The sequence below is a fragment of the Ranitomeya imitator genome, chromosome 2 (assembly GCF_032444005.1).
Source record: "Ranitomeya imitator isolate aRanImi1 chromosome 2, aRanImi1.pri, whole genome shotgun sequence".
NCBI lineage: Eukaryota > Metazoa > Chordata > Amphibia > Anura > Dendrobatidae > Ranitomeya > Ranitomeya imitator.
In genome coordinates, this window is record NC_091283.1 from 836,627,378 (window position 1) to 836,642,949 (window position 15,572).

General features: G+C 41.5%; 1 pseudogene; it reads right to left on the reverse strand.

Annotated features, from left to right (window-relative positions):
* Positions 1-293: 293 nt before the first annotated feature.
* The window catches only part of LOC138666098 (zinc finger protein 585A-like), a 50,792-nt pseudogene continuing 35,513 nt past the window's right edge, over positions 294-15,572 (reverse strand).

A 15,572-nucleotide genomic window follows, 5' to 3' on the forward strand; every position in this document is an offset into this window, starting at 1 on the left:
TTTTATTCCCTTTAATACACTACGATAGCCATACAATATCTATTTAATTCTCTATAAGATCAATTTGATACCAATTTGATATCACTTTGATATCAATTTGATAGTGGGCGGGGCACCTGTCAGATTTCTTTTTGATGAAACATCCCTCCCCCTTACTACTTATTTTTATAATAGCAAATGTTTTAATAAAACTTTTACTAACAATTAGAAACAAGTTTTCAGGCGCAATTATATACAGTGTATTAATGTGAAATATTCTACGCACACGGTTGATATATAGGGGTGTTTTCACGATTCTATTTGCTTTTTTGCTTAACAGACATTTATTGATAATTTCATACATTTCGCAATCATTTAGTTTTTAATGCTTGTCTCTTTTCCCTTATATATTTAACTTTATTATGACTGTAATTTTTTTTTTATCTTGTTTGATTTGCTATTGAAAAAAGAAAATTGCTACTTCCACATGTGAATTTTTTGATGTTTAATAAGAATTGACTTTTGTGCAAACATTTCCCACATTCAGAACATGAAAATGGCCTCTTCCATCAGTGAGTTCTCTGATGTCTAGTAAGATGTTGTTTCCGGCTAAAAGATTTGCCACACTCTGAACATGAATACGGCTTCTCCCCTGTGTGAATTCTCTGATGCTTAACAAGATCTGTTTTATTTCTAAAACGTTTCCCACATTCTGAACATGAATATGGCTTCACCCCTGTGTGAATTCTCTGATGATTATCAAGATTTGTTTTACTTGTAAAACATTTCCCACATTCTGAACATGAAAATGGCCTTTCCCCTGTGTGACTTCTCTGATGTCTTGTAAGATTCCATTTCCGTTTAAAATATATCCCACATTCTGAACAAGAAAATGGTTTCTTCCCTGTGTGATTTTTCTCATGGTTATTAAGCTGTGCTTTTTGTTTAAAATATTTTCTACATTGGGAACATGAATAAGGTTTCTTCTCTGTGTGAGTTCTCTCGTGGCTAATAAGATTTGATTTACCAGTAAAACATTTTTTGCATTCTGGGCATGAATATGGCTTTTCCCCTGTGTGAATTCTCAGGTGTAAAACCAGATTTGATTTACTGCGAAACAATTTACCACATTCTGAACAAGAATATGGCAAAACCCCTGTGTGAATTCTCTGGTGTGCAATAAGACTTGAATTCTTAGTAAAAGATTTCCCACATTCTGAACATGAACAAAGCTTCCTTCCAGTATGACTTTTATCATGTATAAGAAGACTTGATTTTTGGGAAAAATATTTTCCACATTTTGAACAAGAATATGGCTTCTCACCAGTGTGAATTCTATGATGTATAACAAGATATGATTTAACTGTAAAACATTTCCCACATTCTTTGCATGAATAAGACTTCTCCCCTGTGTGACATCTATAATGTATAACAAGTTGTGCTTTACTTGTAAAACCTTTACCACATTCTGAACACAAAAATGGCTTTTCACCTGTGTGACTTCTCTGGTGTATAACAAGCTGTGATTTCAGAATATAACCTTTCCCACATTCTGAACACCAATATGGTTTCTCCTTTGAGTGTATTTTCTGATGTAAAACAAGATATGATTTCTGGCTAAAACATTTCCCACATTCTGAACATGAATATGGCTTTTCCCCTGTGTGACTTCTATCATGTATAATTAAAAGTGATTTCTGGCGATAACATTTCCCACATTTTGAACAAGTATATGGCTTCTCACCTCTGTGTTTTCTCTTATGTGTAATGAGAGTTGATCTTTGTGGAAAACATTTCCCACATTCTGAACATGAATATGGCTTCTTCCCTGTGTGAACTCTCTGATGTATAATAAGATGCGTTTTCAGTTTATAATGTTTTCCACAGTCTGAACATGAATGTGGCTTCTCTCCTTTGTGATCTGGTTGACTGTTTATAAGACTCCAGGACATTTTATCAGTTTGAGATGAATTAGGAGATGACGTGATAATAGCTTGCTCTTCATGTGTAGCTCTTTTGATATTCAGATCAAGATGTCCCTTTGTGTTCATGGTACAGTCATCTGCCAATAATAAAATTTATTATTTTGGAGTTATAATCCCTTAAAAGTCTGTTCATATTGTGTAACATTTTCCCCAAACATGTCTGAAATTTCATCAAAAATGACAAATCAAGATGTAATTTGTGATTAAAATATTTCCTATATTCTGAACATGGCACGTCTGAGTCCTGTCATGAGTAAAAAGATATGATTCTTGGGTAAAACATTTTTAACATTCTGAGTATGAAAATTGTTTTCTTCATATGACTTCTATATACAGCTCTGGCAAAAATTAAGAGACCACTGCAAAATGTTCAGTTTGTCTGATTTTTCTCTTTATAGGTATATTTTTGAGTAAAATGTAAATTGTTCTTTTATTCTATAAACTTCTGACAAAATGTCTCCGAATTTCCAAGCAATAAATTTTGTATTTTTTTCTGACAAAGAAAAATGGTAAAAATAAAAAAACAGTGCTTTCAGACCTCAAATAACGCAAAGAAAACAAGTTCATAATCATTTAGAAACAAAAATACTAATGTTTTAATTCAGGAAGCGTTCAGAAATCAATATTTTGTGGAATAACCATGATTTTTAATCACAGTTTTCATGCGTCTTGGCATGCTTTCCACCAGTCTTTTACACTGCTTCTGGTGCAAAAATTTAAACAGTTCTTCTTTGTTTGATGGCTTGTGACTATCCATCATCCTCTTGATTACATTCCAGAGGTTTTCAATGGGGTTCAGGTCTGGAGATTGGACTGCCCATGACAGGATTTTGATGTGGTAGTCTCTTAATTTTTGCCAGAGCTGTATATAACAAGTTGTGATTCCTAGTGAAAACATTTCCCACATGAATGTGGCTTCTTCTCTGTGTCATTTCACTGATGTAAAACAAGTTTTGATTCGAAACATGAATATGGCTTCTCTCTGTGTGACCTCTCTGATGTATAGTAAGTAGGGATGAGCGAACCCTAACTAAAAAGTTCAAAGTTTGTACTGGACTTCTAGAGTCCGGTACCAGACCTGAAACAAAGACTACTTAATCTATGTCCAGTTTTCTGTTTGAGTCCGGATGTCTAACAAAGCTTGTTGAAAGGCTGCAGAGCAGCCAATCATCATGTTTCAAGGTTGTGGGCACTTCCGGCTCCATCACAGCCATGTCAATTAATGGCATGGCTATGATTGACCAGTGCAACATGTGACCTGGCCTGACACTAAAAATAAAAATTAAAAAAAACACACAGTTTTAAAACTCGCAAAGGGAAAACAAACAGCTGTGAGCTGGTATGTTCAGACTGGGAAGGGACAATATCCATGCAGCTTTACAACCTATTAATATCAGTTCGCAGCTGTCTGATTTGCCTTACCTATTTATTAAAAATAGGGGGCCCTAAAAAATGATGTAGGGTCCCCCCTATTTTTTAATAACCAGCTAAAGCAGAGTAGACAGCTGCAGGCTGATATTAATAGCCACGGATATATCAATCCTCAGCCGCCCCAGAAATGGCGCATCCATTAAATGTGCCAATTCTGGTACTTAGCCTCAGCTTTTCCCGCTTGCCCTGGTGTGTTGGCAAGCGAGGTAATGGTTTTTGAGGTTGATGTCAGCTTTGTAATGTCAGCTGACATCAAACGCCCCCATTACTAATTCAGTAAGTTAGGGGAAAAAAATTCACACACACAGGAAAAACATTTCTGAACTTGGTAATAACTTTTTCCATATTCTCAACATAAAATGGTTTCTCACCTTTCTGAGCTGTTTGAGGTTTCTCAACCCTTATGTGAATTTCATTTTGCTTATCAGTCTGTGATGAATCAGAAGATGAGGATATATCTGTGATAACAGCAGGCCCTTCATACGTAGCTGTTGTAACATCAAGATTATCTGATATGAAATCTGATTTCAGAGGTTCTGCTGAGCTCCTGGTTAAGTCATCTGACAAAAATAAAACTTTTTTTTGAGTAATAATACCTTTAAAAATGTTTCTATTTTATAACGCTTTACCCAAACTTACAGTTATAAAAAGTCACAAGGTTAGGGCTCATACTAGTTTGCAAGAAAAACAGACAAGTACAATCCGAGAAATAAATCGGATTGCACTCTGACTAATGTTATTTTAGAAGTCCCTGCTCATCTTCGATTTTTTTCTCAGCTCAGATCGAACTGAGAAGAAAATCGCAGAATGGTCAAGACTCGCCAGTGCAAGTAATAGATGCGCCTTTTCTGGGCAGCTGTTGGCTGTTATTTTTAGGTTAGGGGGGCAATATTCATGGCCCCTAACCAGCCTGAGAATACCAGCCCCCAGCTGTCTGCTTTAGCTTGGCTTATTGTCAAAAATGAGGGGGACCCCACGTTGTTTTTATAAATTATTTATTTAAATGATTAAAAATTTGGAAGTGGGAATCCCTCTATTTTTGATAACCAGCCTTGCTGAAGCTGACAGCTGAAGGTTGCAGCCCCCAGCTGTGAGTTTTACCTGGCTTGTTATCAACAATACAGGAGAACCCACACAGTTTTTAAAAAAAATTTATTTACAGGCACCAGCTGATGAATACTCTCGATAGCCACTGCCTGCTCTTGCTGTTATTAGCTACAGCAGGCGTCAGCTGATGACAGCAGTAGTCCTGTCAGCTGACACTAGTGACCAGAGGTAAAACTTTATATCTCCGATCACAGATGTGGGCTCACGCTATCAATTGACAGCGTGGGAACCTCGGCTGTCTGACCGGCGGTGATTTTACCGCTGATCAGAAGCAGTGTCATGAACATGACAGCACAACAAACACATGGTGTTCGGGGGACGAACCTGAATAGTAACACGGACTTCCTCATGATGTCCATGTTTGATGTCTGTAGTCGGTGTTCAGTACAGACGCCGAACTTTACTGTTCAGGTTCACCCATCTCCAATCTTAATTTCTCTCTTCAACTTTTGGTTCCTTCCTGTTTGCTTCCTTTCCATTTCGTGACCATATTCTCTCTCAAACACTTAGTGATTCACAAGTCATACTTCTTTTACACCCTCAGAACTTCCCACCTCACCACACAGTCAAGGATGAAAAAAGTGGAGTAATTTTTTTTAATGCTGTCAATATGCTTTTTTTTTTCTTTTTTTTTAGCTCTATTAATATTGGGGGTGAGGGGAGCACTTTCTGATCTCGTTTGATGTGGACACAAATCATGCAAACCATGGTTCTACATTGAGTTAGATTTCATTTCGGTCTCCATTTTCAGTTCACTAGCTGCTAGACCCCAACTCATTAATTATACCATCTCATCCCCTCATTGGATCCATACTATACATAGCCTCACTTTTATTTTTATTTTATTCCTGTGCCACAATACCTCACTTTCAACACTTTATTGTACCTTGAATCTGGAATTTTTGCTTTTTTCAAACTTAACTCGGATTTCTCAGTAGACATTACTGGAAGATGATCCCATAGTTAAGTTCATGGTTTCTACATACACAATTGTGTTACATAAGTCCTGCTATCAAGGGCATACATAGAAACCTTGTAAAATGCAAAAATGTACATGATAAGACATACACGGAGAAGCAAAAGGGTACAATGTTTTGAATCTTTAACTTTCAGGCTCCAAATCTCCCCATCCACTACTGATTCTACCATAAATTTATAGACAATCATCTTGGTATCTCATACTTTTTTTTACTTGCAATTATTTAGCATATGATTAGTTATACCGATTATCCTCAAGTCTCTGCAATGTTTCTGTTTTGTTACTGGTACTGGAAGAACCTTTTCCTTCCTGAATACTACATATTACAACCTGTTCTCACATTCCCTAACAGCTAAGTGTGTTATTAAGTTGATTCCCAAGTGAAAAGTCAATGGCTCAAATCGAGGAGCAGCTCTGAAGATTTCCCAAAAAAAAAAAAGAGAAACAGCATCATCCAGCTCATTGAGTGGTCTCTCGGCCAAGAAAATGTGAGTGCCATGACAGATGGAAGAATACGAAATGAAGTCCGTCCTTCTATTTATAAGCCGAAAGGTGAATGTCCAGGCAAAATATCAGAGTCAACAAGTCGGCTTAGCGCAAGGTGTATCAGTTCTGGAGCGACAAACACAGCAGTTGAGGTGGCATGTATGCTTTATAATGGTGAGATCACAGACGTCCATGCAAGCACCATGCGGCGTACGTTGCACAAGTCTGAAATGATTGCTCGAATAAAGGTGAAGAAGGCTTGAGTTTTCAAAAAAGTATGAAAAGTGGACAGTAGAAGATTGTGTGATTTGGAGCGATGAGAAGAAAGTCAGTAGACTAGCAATGGGTGGGTGCAAATGGGTGTGGAAGAAGCAAAGTAAAAAGGAGCTAACCGCTCAAGAAGTAAGGACTGTCAAGTTTGGAGGAGGAAGCCTGATGATATGGGGTTGTTTCACAGCCAATATTCACAGGATACTTGCATAAGCTCGATGGGGGACGCAATGCTGAGCTATCTTACAAGATAAGTTACTTCATACACTTGATTAATATGGATATGAAAAGGACGACATAGTGTTCCAGCAGGACAATGACATGAAGCATACGTCAAGATTGGCAAAGAAATGGATGAATGACAATGAAATAGAGGTGCTGGATTGTCCCCACAGTCCCCAGACCTCAACCCAATCCAACACTTGTGGGTACATTTGAAGAAAAAGCTGCATACAGACCCAAGTGAGGCGACCAGTGTTCATCAACTCCGGGAACGTGTAGAAGAGACCTGGGTGTTGAAAGCTAGAGGTGGATTCAAAAAATACTAACAAAATAATAAAAATTAAAATTGAGATTTTGAGGAGCAAAACAATAACAATGCAGTGACATGACAAGAATCTGCATAACTAATCATATGTTAAATTGTTGCAAATAAAATTCACACGAAATAGCCAGGCAGCACAGTGGCTCAGTGGTTAGCAATGTTGCTTTGCAGCGCTGCATTCCTGAGTTCAAATCCCTGAGGACAACATCTGCAAGGAGTTTGTATGTTCTCCCCATGTTTGCGTGGGTTTCCTCCAGTATTGCTGGTTTCCTTCCACACTCCAAAGACATACTGATACGGAGTATAGATTGTGAGCCCCAATGTGGACAGTTCTGATGTCTGTTAAGTGCTGTGGCATTAATGGCGCTATATAAGTGAATAAAATAAATAAACAAAATTGGTTATAAAATTATGTTATTCTCATGTTCTAAGCAGTAGTGGATGGAGAGTTATGGAGCTTGAAAATTAAAAGTTCAAAACATTGTTACCCTTTTGCTTGTGTGAGGCAGTGACCGCTGTTATATGCGAGGGTCACCATGTGTCCCCCAGGATGTGCGAAGAGGCGTATGGAGGCCAGGGGAGTGCATTGCAGTCAAAGGCATAGCTGTGATTGCAAGGCAGAATAGAAGTGTCAGTCTTGGGCAAGCTATTTGTCCAAGGCAGATTTAAGAAAACCCGCCATGGGCGCTTTTACTTTTTAAATGGACAAGATGGTAGTGGGGTGGTCCATTTCCTTCCCCGACCCTTAGTTTTCTATGTGGCCTAAGGCCACAGGTTTGTTTGAAGAAACCCCTGCAGCAGAGGGTTGGGTGTATCAGTTTGGTTTTTACAAGCGTGCAGAGCAGAAGGCTCTGCACATCTCTACCTGTGTGAGGCAACACAGGCAAGTGGAGCCAAAAGACATGGCACCCCTGAGCGTACACGGCGGTGTAGTCAACCACGGCAACCAGTCTCAGATGTGGACTGTCTTGTTTCCAGCCATGATCCGAGGGATACTGGGTGCTGTTTTTTTCTGTGAGTTTTGGACATTAAACACACTTTGTTTTGAACTTTTCCTGGGTCACTGCCTCATCACCGCAGTGTGAACACTGCTGCACCACACTTGTCAGTGTATTAATACGTTTAAAATTAATTCAATACATAAGATATGTAAAAATATAGCCTCATTTTGTCATGTTACCTGGTGATGTGTGGGGCTGGGGAACCTCCATCATAATTTCTTTGTACTGATCCTTGTGCCCTTCGAGATACTCCCACTCCTCCATGGAGAAGTAGACAGTGACGTCCTGACACCTTATAGGAACCTGACACACACAATGATACCGTCATCCCTCGATCCCTTCATAGCGTCACTGTATAATCTCCCAGCATTCCCAGCAGTGTTACCTCTCCAGTCAGCAGCTCAATCATCTTGTAGGTGAGTTCTAGGATTTTCTGGTCATTGATGTCCTCATGTATCCGGGGGTGCAATGGAGACCCCGTGATTGGGCTCAGGATTTCTGCCTGTCCCTCAGGCACAGGAGACTGACAGCGATCACTAAGGGTCTTCTTCACTATCATGTGATCCTGTTTATGGAGAGACACATTAATATATCTTACTTCAGACATTTCCAGAGTTCTCGCCTCTTCGGCCATATCATCTGTTATTACCATGGTTGATGTAATTTGACATCATCAGAATCTCTCACCTCTCCAGTAATTCGCCTGATTATCTCTAGGGTGAGATTTAGTATAGTCTCTGCCATATTTCCGTCTCTGATTCTATCCATCATTGACAGGTCAAACAGGAAAATTCTCTTATATAGAAGATCTCCACTGAGAAGATCCAATATTGCCGGAATCTAAATAGAAAGAAGATAAGCCGATGTAACATCATACAAAATCCCTTGTAGAAAGTACAATTACTGAAGATAATAAGAGGAAATATTTAATCTTGCTACGTTATGCCATATCGCTAGAACATGCTATGACTTGACGATTGGGGTTCTGCTTTCCCTTCACCAGGATGCTCCCAGCCACCAGACTTTCGTGAGAGCTAAAAACAGGTGTTTGTTGTCAGGTATCAAATCCCCATCGATCTGCAACTGATGACCTATCGCAAGGATAGATTTTTAATATCGTAGTGAAGGACAACCCTTTGAGTTGGTTTTATTAGAGGTCATACAGTCCTAGTGTAGCGTGTTCTGTATTCCACAAGATTGGGCTTGTCTACTGAAGAATATGGCACAGCTTCTGACTATGGAGAAAGACAACCAAGCTTCTCGAGAAAACTGGTTTGAATACATTGATATTGATATACAGTACATGAGCACTACATGAGAAGCTCAAGTAAAAAATATGGTGCTCTCAAAAGAAAAATGGCAGAAATTCAAAAGGCGCTGAACTAATGAGGAATTCAAGTTAGGAACATCATAACTGCCAACTATTCTAAATTGTTCTCCAGGAGGATCGGGTTTGCATTCTGCAAAATTAGCCACATGTGCTTTTGCATAAATACACAGAAACCATTTATAACAGATCAATCCATCTCCAAGGGTGTGCACTCTGGGTCCCATATTTAGACCCAGAAGAACTGCCTTACTAAAGGTTTCCAGCATCCTTGAGATTTTCCCACTCTAGCGTTCTGAGAATTTTTCCCTTTTTACAGGAGCTTGGTATTTTTTGGAAAAATATGCAAGTATTACTTGCAGAAATCAGTGTTGCATTTTTATTTTTACCAAATGTTTGCAATTGTGGCAAAAAGTGCCAAATCAACATGTATACACACACACACACCCTTAAACGGGTTCGCCGAGAAATAAAAATTGTAAAAAAAATATATACATTTATATATTAAAAATATTCTAAATATCTTTGTTTAACAAAAAAAATATTTGCCATCAATCACAACCCATCCTAGATTACAGAGGACACACAGTAGGATCGGCTGCCTGAAGAACATCTGTCTGAGACAAACATCAGTTCGGATCATCATCTGGTCCGGCATTGTAAACGTGCATTCCTTGTAAGAGGTTGTGGGGGCATCATACTGTGTGGTAGGGGCTGTAAGGGGGCATCAGAATGTGTCAGGGCATCATAATGTGTGGTGGTAACTTTGAGGGACATCAAACTTGGTGGGAACAATCACACTGTGTGGATTGCTGTGTGGGCATCCTACTTTGCCCTATTTTTGTGGGCATCATACAGTGTGGAGGAAGTAAGCGTCATACTGTGGAGATCACTGTGTGGGGTATCACAGTGTGGGATAAAGTACTGTAGGGGCCATTATATTGTGTGAGGGGTTGTGGCAGCATTTAATCTTAATTATCCAGACACCTATTTTCAGTAGGCCAGTAGACATAGGCTTCTATCATTAAGTTGACTTTTTAATTTACAGTATGTGTTTTTCTTTGGTTGGTCAAGAAACACAGACTATTGCTGGTGCAAGCCTGGATGTTGACTTGAGTTGATGATTGTTGTAACTTATTGTCTGTTATCTCTGGAGGACAGAGACGCCGGGTCATGGAACAATCGATATTTGTTAATATGTTGATTACACATTGTACCAATGTATCTTGTTTGTTGACCTGCAAAACAGAGAAGGACAAACTATGCAGACTGATTAACCCCTTCCCGACCCATGACGCCACGTAGGCGTCATGAAAGTCGGTGCCAATCCGACCCATGACGCCTATGTGGCATCATGGAAAGATCGCGTCCCTGCAGATCGGGTGAAAGGGTTAACTCCCATTTCACCCGATCTGCAGGGACAGGGGGAGTGGTAGTTTAGCCCAGGGGGGGTGGCTTCACCCCCTCGTGGCTACGATCGCTCTGATTGGCTGTTGAAAGTGAAACTGCCAATCAGAGCGATTTGTAATATTTCACCTATTATAACGGGTGAAATATTACAATCCAGCCATGGCCGATGCTGCAATATCATCGGCCATGGCTGGAAATACTAATGTGCCCCCACCCCACCCATTGCCCCCCCAGCCCTCCGATCTGGCCGGTACACTGCTCCGGCTCCCCTCCATCCAGTGCTCCGCTCCCCCCGTGCTCTTGTCCGCTCCTCCCGTGCTCCAATCACCCCCCCTGCATTCCGATCCACCCCCCGTGCTCCGTTCCACCCCCCCGTGCTCCGTTCCAGCCCCCCCGTGCTCCGTTCCACGCCCCCCGTGCTCCGTTCCACGCCTGCCGCGCTCTGATTCCCCGCCCGTGCTCCGATCCCCCCCCCGTGGTCCCCCCCCACCCCATCATACTTACCGATCCTGCCGGGGTCCCGTCCGTCTTCTCCCTGGGCGCCGCCATCTTCCAAAATGGCAGGCGCATGCGCAGTGCGCCCGCCGAATCTGCCGGCCGGCAGATTCGTTCCAAAGTGCATTTTGATCACTGAGATATAATCTATCTCAGTGATCAAAATAAAAAAAATAATAAATGACCCCCCCCCCCTTTGTCACCCCCATAGGTAGGGACAATAAAAAAATAAAGAAATATTTTTTTTTCCACTAATGTTAAAATAGGGTTAGGGGTAGGGTTAGGGTTAGGGGTAGGGTTAGGGCTAGGGGTAGGGTTAGGGGTAGGGTTAGGGCTTCGGTATGTGCACACGTATTCTGGTCCTCTGCGGATTTTTCCGCTGCGGATTTGATAAATCCGCAGTGCTAAACCGCTGCGGATTTATGGCGAATTTACTGCGTTTTTTTCTGCGCATTTCACTGCGGTTTTACAATTGCGATTTTCTATTTGAGCAGTTGTAAAACCGCTGCGGAATCCGCACAAAGAAGTGACATGCTGCGGAATATAAACCGCTGCGTTTCCGTGCAGTTTTTCCGCAGCGTGTGTACAGCGATTTTTGTTTCCCATTGGTCTTCATTGAACTGTAAACTCATGGGAAACTGCTGCGGATCTGCAGCGTTTTCCGCAGTGTGCACATACCTTTAGAATTAGGCTATGTGCACACGGTGCGGATTTGGCTGCGGATTGGCCGCTGCGGATTCGCAGCAGTATTCCATCAGGTTTACAGTAGAATGTAAACATATGAAAAACCAAATCCGCTGTGCCCATGGTGCAGAAAATACCGCGCGGAAACGCTGCGTTGTATTTTCCGCAGCATGTCAATTCTTTGTGCGGATTCCGCGGCGTTTTACACCTGTTCCTCAATAGGAATCCGCAGGTGAAATCCGCACAAAAAACACTGGAAATCCGCGGAAAATCCGCAGGTAAAACGCAGTGCCTTTTACCCGCGGATTTTTCAAAAATGGTGCGGAAATATCTCACACGAATCCGCAACGTGGGCACATAGCCTTAGGGTTAGGGTTGGAATTAGGGTTGTGGTTAGGGTTGTGATTAGGGTTATGGCTACAGTTGGGATTAGGGTTAGGGGTGTGTTGGGGTTAGTGTTGGAGGTAGAATTGAGGGGTTACCACTGTTTAGGCACATCAGGGGTCTCCAAACGCAACATGGCGCCACCATTGATTCCAGCCAATCTCGTATTCAAAAAGTCAAATGGTGCTCCCTCACTTCCGAGCCCTGACGTGTGCCCAAACAGTGGTTTACCCCCACATATGGGGTATCAGTGTACTCAGGATAAACTGCGCAACAATTACTGGGGTCCAATTTCTCCTGTTACCCTTGTGAAAATAAAAAAATGCTTGCTAAAACATCATTTTTGAGGAAAGAAAAATGATTTTTTATTTTCACGGCTCTGCGTTGTAAACGTCTGTGAAGCACTTGGGGGTTCAAAGTGCTCACCACATATCTAGATAAGTTCCTTGGGGGGTCTAGTTTCTAAAATGTGGTCACTTGTGGGGGGTTTCTACTGTTAAGCCACATCAGGGGCTCTGCAAACGCAACGTGACGCCCACAGAGCATTCCATCAAAGTCTGCATTTCAAAACGTCACTACTTCACTTCCGAGCCCCGGCATGTGCCCAAACAGTGGTTTACCCCCACATATGGGGTATCAGCGTACTCAGGAGAAACTGGACAACAACTTTTGGGGTCAAATTTCTCCTGTTACCCTTGGGAAAATAAAAAATTGCAGGCTAAAAGATCATTTTTGAGAAAATAATTTTTTTATTTTATTTTCATGGCTCTGCGTTATAAACTTCTGTGAAGCACTTGGGGGTTCAAAGTCCTCACCACACATCTAGATTAGTTCCTTTGGGGGTCTAGTTTCCAAAATGGGGTCATTTCTGGGGGATCTCCAATGTTTAGGCACACAGGGGCTCTCCAAACGTGACATGGTGTCCGCTAATGATTGGAGCTAATTTTCCATTTAAAAAGCCAAATGGCGTGCCATCCCTTCCGAGCCCTGCCGTGCGCCCAAACAGTGGTTTACCCCCACATATGGGGTATCAGCGTACTCAGGACAAACTGGACAACAATATTTGGGGTCCAATTTCTCCTATTATCCTTGGCAAAATAGGAAATTCCAGGCTAAAATATCATTTTTGAGGAAAGAAAAATTATTTTTTATTTTCATGGCTCTGCGTTATAAACTTCTGTGAAGCACCTGGGGGTTTAAAGTGCTCAATATGCATCTAGATAAGTTCCTTGGGGGGTCTAGTTTCCAAAATGGGGTCACTTGTGGGGGAGCTCCAATGTTTAGGCACACAGGGGCTCTCCAAACGCGACATGGTGTCCGCTAACAATTGGAGCTAATTTTCCATGCAAAAAGTCAAATGGCGCGCCTTCCCTTCCGAGCCCTGCCGAGTGCCCAAACAGTGGTTTACCCCCACATATCAGGTATCGGCATACTCGGGAGAAATTGCCCAACAAATTTTAGGATCCATTTTATCCTACTGCCCATGTGAAAATGAAAAAATTGAGGCGAAAAGAATTTTTTTGTGAAAAAAAAGTACTTTTTCATTTTTACAGATCAATTTGTGAAGCACCTGAGGGTTTAAAGTGCTCACTAGGCATCTAAATAAGTTCCTTAGGGGGTCTAGTTTCCAAAATGGGGTCACTTGTGGGGGAGCGCCAATGTTTAGGCACACAGGAGCTATCCAAACGCGACATGGTGTCCGCTAACGATGGAAATAATTTTTCATTCAAAAAGTCAAATGGCGCTCCTTCCCTTCCGAGCCTTACCATGTGCCCAAACAGTGGTTTACCCCCACATGTGAGGTATTGGTGTACTCAGGAGAAATTGCCCAACACATTTTAGGATCCATTTTATCCTGTTGCCCATGTGAAAATGAAAAAATTGAGGCTAAAAGAATTTTTTTGTGAAAAAAAAGTACTTTTTCATTTTTACGGATCAATTTGTGAAGCACCTGGGGGTTCAAAGTGCTCACTATGCATCTAGATAAGTTCCTTGGGGCGTCTAGTTTCCAAAATGGGGTCACTTGTGGGGGAGCTCCAATTTTTAGGCACACGGGTGCTCTCCAAACGTGACATGCTGTCCGCTAAAGAGTGGAGCCAATTTTTGATTCAAAAAGTCAAATGGCGCTCCTTCCCTTCCAAGCCCTGCCGTGCGCCCAAACAGTGGTTTACCCCCACATATGAGGTATCAGCGTACTCAGGACAAATTGGACAACAACTTACGTGGTTCAGTTTTTCCTTTTACCATTGGGAAAATAAAAAAATTGTTGCTAAAAGATAATTTTTGTGACTAAAAAGTTAAATGTTCATTTTTTCCTTCCATGTTGCTTCTGCTGCTGTGAAGCACCTGAAGGGTTAATAAACTTCTTGAATGTGGTTTTGAGTACCTTGAGGGGTGCAGTTTTTAGAATGGTGTCACTTTTGGGTATTTTCAGCCATATAGACCCCTCAAACTGACTTCCAATGTGAGGTGGTCCCTAAAAAAAAAAGGTTTTGTAAATTTCGTTGTAAAAATGACAAATCGCTGGTCAAATTTTAACCCTTATAACTTCCTAACAAAAAAAAATTTAGTTTCCAAAATTGTGCTGATGTAAAGTAAACATGTGGGAAATGTTATTTATTAACTATTTTGTGTCACATATCTCTCTGGTTTAACAGAATAAAAATTCAAAATGTGAAATTTTCAAAATTTTCGCCAAATTTCCGTTTTTATCACAAATAAACGCAGAATTTATTGAGCTAAATTTACCACTAACATGAAGCCCAATATGTCACGAAAAAACAGTCTCAGAACCGCTAGGATCCATTGAAGCGTTCCTGAGTTATTACCTCATAAAGGGACACTGGTCAGAATTGCAAAAAACGGCAAGGTCTTTAAGGTCAAAATAGGCTGGGTCATGAAGGGGTTACATACTCAAACAATGAGAGTTAAGGTACCTTCACACTAAACGATATCGCTAGCGATCCGTGACGTTGCAGCGTCCTGGCTAGCGATATTGTTCAGTTTGACACGCAGCAGCGATCAGAATCCTGCTGTGATGTCGTTGGTCGGGGCTAGAAGGCCAGAACTTTATTTGGTCGCTGGCTCTCCCGCTGACATCGCTGAATCGGCGTGTGTGACGCCGATTCAGCGATGTATTCGCTGGTAACCAGGGTAAACATCGGGTTACTAAGCGCAGGGCTGCGCTTAGTAACCCGATGTTTACCCTGGTTACCATCCTAAAAGTAAAAATAAACAAACACTTCATACTTACCTTCCGCTGTCTGTCCTCCGGCGCTGTGCTTTCCTGCACTCACTGTGAGCACAGCGGCCGGAAAGCAGAGCGGTGACGTCACCTCTCTGCTTTCCGGCCGCTGTGCTCACAGCCAGTACAGAGAAGCAGAGCGCCGGGGACAGACAGCGGAAGGTAAGTATGAAGCGTTTGTTTTTTTTACTTTTAGGATGGTAACCAGGGTAAACATCGGGTTACTAAGCGCGGCCCTGCGCTTAG